We start from the raw sequence: 11186 nt of genomic DNA, 5'->3' as shown, positions 1-11186 counted from the left end.
AATTTGATCTAAAGTAATTAGTAAATTAGAATTTTCTAGAGTTATTTAGTACGAAATCTACTCTTTAACCAGAGACCAACCTGGCACCAATCGTTACCTTTCAGTGAAAGACTTCGGTGGGATAGTTACGACACAAAGTTAAAAAACAAAATTATCAGTAGCCAAGCCGCTTTAAGACAATGATGACAAATATATGCGAGGAAAAGAAACGACAGTAAAATAAGTACTGTACACAGAGAGCTTGATAAGGCCAAAGCTCCTTGTATTTACAGTTTGTGACGGGATGTGTGTTGGCATATATCTTCAGCTAGTCGCAAGCATTTGGAGTATGCCGAACGAGATAAAAAATCGCCGAACGGAAAATATTGCAACTTTCGACCGAGTGCATCAAAAATGTTCGTCAAAAGTAATTAGAACAACTATTCTGTTGAAATCCTTAACATTAAATAGAAAACTAAGCCTCCATGACATTTGCAATTCCCTTTTCCGTTCCACCTTGCAACGGATACATCTTTCTTACAACGCAAATATTGTAAAAACGGTAACTCCTGGCCAAACCAATCCGGAGAGTGTCGTAAAAACCTTCCCTTTGAGTGAATGTGCACTGATAGTGTGTAAAAGCTGCAGATCGCGTAATTGACAAGGCGTTGGATGATACCAGACGTTCAAGTATAACGACGACAGTAATGGTACATTCCAAACGTACAGGACGAAGTAATTCTCCCAGTGACAGTCAGGTACACAGCACACCGAACATATGTAAACATGCTTCTTCAACAGATAGTTGCACATCCCCAACGAGTAGCCATGGTACGAAAATCGTGATACCGTCAGACGTTTTACAATATTGGGGTCAGACCGATATTTTTTTAATTTGAAAGTAAACAACATAAAGAAAAAATAAGCGCCGCCTATGAGGTGGTGTTGCGACATAAAATGAAGAGCTTTCCTGAACAAGGATTTTGGGCTAAATCTAGTGATAGTATTTAAATTTGTCATATTTTTGAGGTGAAACAAAATGAAGGGTCTCACAGCACGGTCTACCTCCGAACAGTTGGAAAGTGTGTGGTGATAGTGACGGCAAGTGCGCGACATCTGTTGACATGTCTGCATGACAACGTTTGCTGTGAAAACAAACTTGCCACCTCTCTCCGAATGATATCCGGGCACATTCAAAATCGGGAAAGTATTCACCATATTTGCATAATCACCAGCGAAAAAGTGGTACTTTCAAAAAAAATAATACATTGATGTATACGAAACAACTGCGGTACTTAATCTATAAAATAGCATCGCCTTTGCCTATTTTATATTTGTTAATTTAATTCGCCACTCGTACGTTATTATTATCCTTCACTTACCTGTTTCGTTACATAAAATATTCTTGAAAATGATTCCAATACACAACAGCCTGAACAGAGCCATCCTAAAGCTGTGTTGTCTTGTTCGTGTCATTGTTTGCTATGACTGGCTCACTCAGCTTCTGGGTCAACTAAATTTCATTTTACGTTGCTACTTGACACAGCAAAACAGAACTCCCATTCAACTTTTTCCACTAGCAAATGTCACGTTTTTTCTCAAATACTTGTACGGTTAATTGCTTTCATGTCGTTAGTAAATTAGAATGTTAAGGAATTAATTAGTACAAACTCAATGTATTAATGAGATTAGATCGCGGCACCGATCGTTACCCTTCAGAGAAAGGTTCCCAATATTGCATTGGCAGTGATGCTGTTTTAAGAGGTCGCTGGATGCACAGAGTGCTGCGTTGCGTCAAGAAGTCAAAAGACAAACGAAATAATAAATCCTAAGCAGCCAAACCGCTGACAGATGATGACATCAAACTTATGCGAAAAAAGACAAAATGGTTAGCACAATCCAGAATGAGATCTGTAAACAGTGTGCTCGAATAGACCAAAGCTCCTTGTTTGTAGTTCCGTGTTTTTATAGAAGTAAGGCGAGTCGCGAGCATCTCGCGAGTTTGCAGAACTTGATAACAAAATCACTGATTGGTAAAATACTGCTACCTTCGTCCTTGCACAAAGAAAAATGTTCGTTGAAGACATTTAGAGTAAACGTGCCGTTGATTCTTTCACGTATATAGAACGCTTCGCCAAGATAATATTTGTAAAATGAACTTTCCGTTTTATTTGCAACGAATACAACTCTACATCGCAAATACGCAACAAACGGCAACTCATGGAAAAAGCGATCCAGCGAGTGTCGTGAAGACGTCCACGCAACAAATTGAACCAGATAGAAAATGACGTAAAAACCAACCATGGGGCCTATGGTTCGGACGGATCAAACTACTGCATGCAGAATCGCTCGTCCTCGACACAGCCTGCAACACTTATTTCAGAATTCAGACGGATTGTATATAATTACCATATAACAGGCCCATGTCGCGTCATCCTCTTGATGATTTAAATTTCAGCTGTGATATTTTACGTTATACGCTGAGATATGCACAGTCAAGGTCATCAGCTTTGGGGGTTTCAGAACGATATTTTGAAACTTAAAAGTAAAAAGTTTAAACAAACATAATGGCCTCCGCCTACGATGCGATGTTGCCGACCTAAATGAAATTAAGAACTTATGATGGTATGTAAATGTGTTACTATCTATTTTTAGTTTTATTGCTGTTCTTAGTTTTATTGCTGTTCTTTTACATTTTAGTTTTTTTTTCATTTTCGTGATCAAAAATTGAGGTCTCACAGCACCGTCAATCTCCGAAATGTTAAAAGGTGTGTAGCGTGACAGTGACGTAACGTTTGCGACATCTAGCTCTGTTGACGTGTTGGCATGAAAACATTTGGTGTGAAAGCAAACTTGCCACCCCTCTCCTACGTATGACGATCAGGTATAGTCGAATAAACAGGAAAGGTTACTTCAAGAACAAAGTAATAGTTTCTGCTAATAAGGTCTCATCCATCCAGCAACCTTCAGAGAGAACTTAAACAATATCTGGCTCAACACTCTCATTGTTATGATTAGGATGTACAATTATATTCCTAGGTGGTATTAAATTTGATAAATAACATTTGTTTTGGTGGCGACATTTTGAAACCCATTCAGAGCGTTTGTTTAACAGTGTGGATTTGTCAGCATTGATTATATGTCGCTTATCTGATAAACATTCAAATATTACATCGCTTGCTTATGTCAGGTCAATTCGATGCTTTTTCAATAATTAACCACGAGACATCAAACATCTGGCCTTTGTCTTTTAAAGAAATAAACATGGACAATGTTGTGCTGTTTTCATATTCTTATTGCATGTCGTTAGTGAAGCGCATCATGAAGGTATTATCAGTGAGGTGGAAGTAAGCACACACATATATAATATATAATATATATATATATATATATATATATATATATATATATATATATATATATATATTAGCAAAAGCTTGATTTTCAACAATATACACTCATATACCGACTCTCTACATTTGTAAAATACGTTTAGTATACACGTACGAATACTAATAAAATGAACAAATACAGTGTAGACTTGATATGCAAATATCTGCACTGCGTATACTTTTGTTCTGCATAGATATACGCTATGTACATCGACGTGTTGTTATGTTCCACATACAGAGATATGCTAACGTATGCAACTAATTTTGGGTTCCATATACATCAATGTACTTAAATATACTTAACATATATCAATGTCCAGTGATATGTATATGCATACATGCATGCATTTCTGTATTTCTGTATTTCTGTATTTCTGTATGTATGTATGTATGTATGTATGTATGTATGTATGTATGTATGTATGTATGTATGTATGTATGTATGTATGTATGTATGTATGTATGTATGTATGTATGTATGTATGTATGTATGTATGTATGTATGTATGTATGTATGTATGTATGTATGTATGTATGTATGTATGTATGTATGTATGTATGTATTATCTATGTATCTATGTATCTATGTTTCTATGTTTCTATGTTTCTATGTTTCTGCGTCGTCAAACTTTAATTCTTGCCTGTATTGGCAATGACGTCAAACTCAGAAAAAGTTATATAAATTCTTGACAGCTTTGGAAATTACACCAAGACTCAGAACTATGTAACAGCCGAAATTTAATATTGATATGGAAGTGACACCATTGGTTAACACTATTTCAAGTGATGCATGGTCGTTGCCATTGGTAACAGCACATTAAGTATCAATTGGATGATCAATCAATATCAATATAGAACTATCAGAGTATAATGTCGGTAATGGTTCTACAGCATTTTGAAGCAATCTCCCGAACATTTTAAAAACATTTTCATTTTAAAAGTTAACACACTATTGCTGTGAGCAACAGAGGTTGTCGGCCTTATTATGACAGAAAAGAAACTGCTTTTGTCTAAAATGAGTGGATTATGTTGAGATGTTCGTGCAAGAACATTTCTTGGATTGTGATGTACGATTGTATGGGTGATAATGTAATAATATTAAAACATTTTAAGCAGTTTCTACGTGGAGTTACAATCTTGTGATGCGAATCGATAAAATTTCGTATTTATGCAGTTCGGTACCGCACGACATCTAAAAATCTCAAGCATAGCCTGAGAGAGAGAGAGAGAGAGAGAGAGAGAGAGAGAGAGAGAGAGAGAGAGAGAGAGAGAGAGAGAGAGAAAGAGAGAGAGAGAGAGAGAGAGAGAGAGAGAGAGAGAGAGAGAGAGAGAGAGATGGATGAACGCAATTGGTTGAGGTCGAGGGTCAAAGTCAGTAGTTTGGAGACAAAGTCAGGAATTTCAATCATAAGATAGAGAGATACGCCAACGAATTATCAAACTGTCCTTGCACCCCATTGGTTATAACTAGACGTGTTCTGGAGAGTATTTATTGACACACAAATTTTAGTGTAAAAATAATCTAGGGGCAGTAATTAGGCATGACCGACTACAATCGTTTAATTGAAGTAGTCATGAGGCGAAAATGACCTTATCATCACGTAAACATTAACATATTATATTTATTTGAAGTTAATGAAATGTAACAATCTAAGATATTCATTAAGAGGTGCATACAGTGCTACATCACAGGCAAGCACTTACATGAAAAGACATAATTCGTTTTTCCTCACACCAGGTATTGACGTTTAATTCTTATTGTTTACCCATTTCATTGTGCTACACCTTATTGTATTGGATGCATTCAATCATTAAAAAGTAAATTGTTATTTCTACGCACATCAGATGATATTTATATTCAACTCGAGTAAATTGTTTAATTGTGATACCAATACTGCTTGACGTAAAGTAAGTCTTAGTATCCATTGACATCGAAACGCTGCTTTTCTTTTATTTTCTGCTTTTTGTTCGTAGCAGATGAATATTTTCTTTGATATCTTTATATCTGACACCGTGTAAGAGTAATGTTCCTGTTGTATAACGAAACTTACAAATGTAGTGCCTTTGTTGGCGTTGCACTTAATCAAGACACCTTTTTCAAAGCCCTAATATTTATTTCTTATCACAGATGATATAAAATTCCCCTCATACTATAAATGATCAAACGGCAAAGCATCTTTAGTTAAGTATCGTAGCAGTAATTTACTCAAGTATAAAAGTTTTCGTGTTTTGAGTAGAAAACGACCGTTTTTAATATTAACCATAAATTAAGATAACATTTCATTTAACAGTAGACTATATGGAGAAAAGCCGACAATTTTGCTTTGTATTTTCAATCTAATAAATATTTGCCGGGGTTGAAATAGTGATAATCATATTTGAATATTGTCGTTTCTATATTAAATTTAAGGGAAACTATGTGAAAATTACATAAGGTTGACCTAGCCAGAGTGGAGTCCAAGTTTTTATGGACTGTTTAACATGGCAGTAAAAAGAAGCTAGGAAATCGCGATATTTGCATAAATAAGTTAACATTTACATTTACACTTTTATCTCACCCAATATACTTGGCTTGTAATGATAACAGGGAATCGAAAGAGCAAAACCGGCATTATAATCTTGGTTTAACTAATTAATGAAAAAAATAAACAAATCTTTTGGAAAAAATAATTTTGATCAAAATACAGTATATATATATATATATATATATATATATATATATATATATATATATATATATATATATATATATATATATATACTGTATATATATATATACCTCATGTCTTTATAAATATCACCCGAAGTCAGAGTTTATCTTGTCCATGTTTTGACATACGCTATAAAGTATAGAAACCAGCAGACACAGATGAGACAATTAAGGTATAAATCTTTATTTGTGGTCAATAGACAACGAAGAAAAACCTTACAGTATAACACCTTTGAAAAATAATCTTGTATCAATATTCAGAAGAAACTTAATTGGAACTAATTTTGGATAATTTTATATTGTAGTAGTGTTAGATTTATCGGCAAATTGAAGCTTATCCACTTTTCTTTTATTGCTTGTTTTTATGGGTGATTTGAAATATTACTACTTCCAGCTAAAGGGCACCTAACACTTTTAATAAATTTTAGCAATCAAAAAATCGTATTCTCTCAAGTTAGTTCCAATCGGGTTAATATGGGATCGATTCTGAATATTGTCTTAATATTGGTCGATTTAAACAATATCCCCAGATGAACCATGTATTTTTTAAAAATCCGGATGCCGGTAAAAGTTAGATTGAAATCTATAACACATATTCTTTGTTTTTGCTTATAAAGCCACTAAGAACATTGCATTTGTCTACAAGAGATACTATTTTGATTATATGATAAATGAACTCTGTGTACCTGGTACTGCCATCTTCTCTTCTTACAGACCATAAATTTTGTGCAAATTTTAAAACCGCTATTTTGGCTAGTCACTAATTTATGACTTACAATAATTATAGCAAAATTAAGACTCATTAGAATGACTTGCCTAGCTTATACTGCAGACCTAAAGTCGACAAAATGCTTTATAAAGTAACCATCAATGATACAAATCAAAGGGAAGTGTGTGTAATTTATTTTACTGTGTAATAGGCCTGAGGCAAATAACTAATTCTAAGAACGTGTTTTGGAAAAGGAATATTTAAATATTTCTGTATAATATTTCTTTCCGCTTTCACAGGGACAATTAAATGTTCGTTTACATGACTCTAAGTCTTTTGTTATTGTTTAATTGTCATCGCAGAACACATCACATGGCCTGCAGGTCCCTTTGTTCATTATGCGCGTAACAAACGCAGTTTTTCTTTCCTTAAGCGCAAAAAAAACCAAAGTTTTTCTTTCAATTAAAGAAATATACATTTCTCATCAAAGACGACAAGGAATCCCCCTCATACTATACATTTTCAAAAAGCAGGGAATCTGAAGTTTAGAAAAGAAGTAACAATTTTACTTCAAGAATGAAGTGGTATATATATATTGGGTAGAAACCTCAATTTTGGTATTAAATGATAAAAATTAATTTAAGTTAAAATCTTCATAGTATTTTCTGAAACGGAATATTTCACCTGTAATATTAATATATGTTTTGTTTTTTTTATTTTATTTTATTTTATTTGCTCATCAACAGCGCCATCAGGCAGCCACTTACAGACAAGAAAATAAAAAAGGATAAAATACACTAAAATTTAAACAACAAAAAAGTACTCTAAAAATCAAACAATGACAAAAACAAATTAACATGTCTTTTAAAAGTTGAATGAGATTCTTCAAAAACATCGACATCGCAAACCTTATCAATCAGATCATTAAAAAGTCGTGACGTATGTCCAATCAGGCCATTTTTTGTAACATCAACTCTACAATAAGGGATGTGTAATAGAGGTCTATGTCTAGCAGAGTATCTAGGTACGCATAGACCATAAAAACCTATACAATCTGTAGAGTCATAAGAAGATAAAAGGCATTTACGCACAAACATACAATCAAATAGTTTCCTACGTAAGAACAAAGGTTGAATTTTAAAAAGATTACAGAGCAAGTTATAGTCACAATTGCACCAAGATGATATGTAGAGAAAACGACTATTTTCTTTTGCATTTTCTATCGTGATTCTAAAATGCCAGGGGTTGAAAGACTGACACTCAAAAAAGTGATTAAAATCATGATAAGCAAAATTAAAATATCGCATTTTAGAAAAGTAAGAGCTTTATTGCTAAAGAAATAGTCGTTTTCTTAAATAGTATTTTAAAAACATGATTGTGAAAATTTCAAAATATTGACTCAGCCAAAGTTGAGTATTCTTTGGAAATCTTGAAATTGGGAGAAAGGAAGGTCAGAAAATCGGATTATTTGCATACATTTGCATAAATTTACACTTCTTTCTTACCTAACTTACGACTGCTCTTCAAGCAAAGTCACTAATTAGATAGAAGGTGCCACTTTTACCATCATATTTATATTCTAACCGAATTGCTTTCAAGTGCTTTAATGCTAAATATATTGCTTGACATTATATCTTCGAAGTATTATTTGACATCGAAGCACCGTATTTTTCTAATCTTCTATTTTACATGTAGAGGTCTCTGCATTTTCGGTCGTCAGTGCATATCTGCTCCGATACTTTTTTTTATCAGCCATATTCTAACAATCACATTTAGCAGAACACGAATTGAGTTACATATGAAATGTGCAACCTTTTAAATTAAAATTACTGGTCAAAAGAAAGAAAATATGCATATTGCCATGCACGCATTCAAATTCGAGCCGTGTGTCGTGAGTACGTAGTTTTCAAGGGCTATGTTAGTAAAGACCTATAGTATGCCAATGTAAGACATTCATTAACGAGGATGTTCTAGGAATGGTGACAGCTTAACAACGACTGATGGATATCAGCCATGAAGAAGGTTGATCATGAGAAATCTTATACTGATATCACTGCAAACTCAGTAAAATTGTGTATAGTGGCAGATTGCAAGAAATTTGTCAGAAGAGATAAATGGAGAAAAATCCGTGGCGCCACTAAGCGTCAACCGATCGTTAAGAAATGTAACCGCTGACATGGAGTTTTCAACTCTTCTCTGTGAACAGTTAACACTAAAACGACGTTTTCATGTAATCCACGGCCACGTTTTTAGAGTTGTTTGTCGACATGTGCACGACAAAGTTAAACATTTTTGGGGTTCAAAGGGGTATTTAATATTCCACATCATATGTTTTTAATTGCTGACTCGTAGGAATATGAACTCTGAAATAAACCCGACTTCCGCAAAAGACTAAATCGTCGGCTTCGTAATACATAAAACTTTCACGTAAAATATTACAGCGGACGTTTCACCTGTAATATGTAGAGAAACTACTAACTCCTCCTGAACGCACATTATTCCCGATCTTTAAGCGTCAACTTCAACCATTTTGACATACTTGGGTTATTTAGCCGTTCAAAATCAAACTTCAGCAAATGTTGAACTTCTCAGATTCTTGCACAAACATAAAGTGGAATTGACGTTGGACTTCGGAGATACCTGAAAGGGAATGTACATGCATTAATAGAAGAACGGAGTTGTTATATGTGACAAAAATGACGGCGACATGGCATATATGATAAATTGTATACTGGAGCACATAAGAAAAATCTTTACACCATAGGTCGTAATCATTGTGTAATAAACATACATTAAAGTCAATCAGATTATTTCTGCGTAATGGCGCTGGGCGTGGAAAACTCATTACAATATGGTAATAAGGGATCACATAACAACACATATTAATATGCAATTTTATGTAATAGTACAATGTATGTTCTACTTGTCTGGTTAAACATAACCAATGCAGTTTGGTCATAGAAGTGACTTTCGACTAATATTTATGAACAAATCAATAACATTAGTAGTCTGTTGGCGATTTACAATCACATTATCTCACAACTCAACTTGCATACATAGGACAGTGTACGTAAGTCTAAGAAGATTCTGTAATATCTATAACTCTTCATTTAAATCATTTTACCGGATTGAAACCTTGCAAGATAGTACAGTGCACGTCTCGACATTGAAAGACTTAAATGTTAGCCTAAACCTTCCGTAATGAAACATTAAATCATTAAAGCGATTAACATTAAAGCGATCGTCGTATTCCGTCAAGTATTGATATACATAATGACCTCATTTGTTTACCTGTAGAAATTGTAGAAAGCAATGTACGACAAAGAATGAGGCATAAACAGAGATGTAGGAAGAACGGCGTGGTGTAACCCATGGAAAATTTCATCGCACCGGCAGGGAGATGCGATCATCAGTAAAAAGCTCGATTGAAAGAAATATTGCGCCTTCAATTTTATGACGATTTTGCGATGAAAGGACCGTGTACATGAAGCTGCGCGATTGGCGACGGCTAGGTTTAGCTTATCTGTCGCATAATTGCACTACATGTATTTATAATCAGTTCACTTTCAAATCTTTCAAAAACGCAGACATCATAGCATGCTTAGTTAACACTGGATTTTAATAGGAAACCCTTAGAAATGTCAACCGATTTCACTAATTTCACTATCGCCCGTACGATCAGGACGGATGAGACGTTCAAATCTCGCGCTGGCTTTGTTTACGAATGGAACGTTTGCTGATAACAACGCGCGTAGTAACCAGAATGAAGCTAGTTCTGAAATGCACGCGCTTGCCCATATTTGGGCAAAGTGTGCCTGGGCGTGATACGGCAACTTATTACACAAATGTGAGGGCGTCTTTTCCCATAGCGTTACAGAACGTGGCTCGAGGTATATGATAATAACAAATCATGACACAAAACACCCAGATGTACATAATATCCTATAGTGTTTCTGTAACGCCAGTGTCATTCAACAGGATTGATTCTTGCGTGAACGTCTGAGTGATAAATCATAAAAAAACTGATTATATTAGATCATAAAGCAAAAGGCCAACAACAGAATAATTTGTACATCGCCAGAATGGTATTCGTACTGCGTTTTGACGTTAGTGATGCATGACACCCTTAAATACTGTTGAACACCCAGACAAACAAGTTAACGTTAACATGTGCATATTTATGTAATGAGAATGGATTCGTAAATATGACAAACTTTTTTTGATGATAATTTCACCTGCTTCGATGTCATATTTTTACCTTTTATTCAGCCGTTGGGTTAAGCTACAGTAGTCGACGTGCACAACGTCAGAATAAGATATACAAACCTTGCAACCACTGCTGTGCCAGGATAAGGTGTCGTCAAGAGAATAACTACATTTGTGTAAGGTCGTTGAC

This window comes from Ptychodera flava (genome assembly GCF_041260155.1).
Source record: "Ptychodera flava strain L36383 chromosome 3 unlocalized genomic scaffold, AS_Pfla_20210202 Scaffold_26__1_contigs__length_13983176_pilon, whole genome shotgun sequence".
In the NCBI taxonomy this organism is placed as follows: domain Eukaryota; kingdom Metazoa; phylum Hemichordata; class Enteropneusta; family Ptychoderidae; genus Ptychodera; species Ptychodera flava.
Note: the sequence above shows the minus strand (reverse complement) of the source record.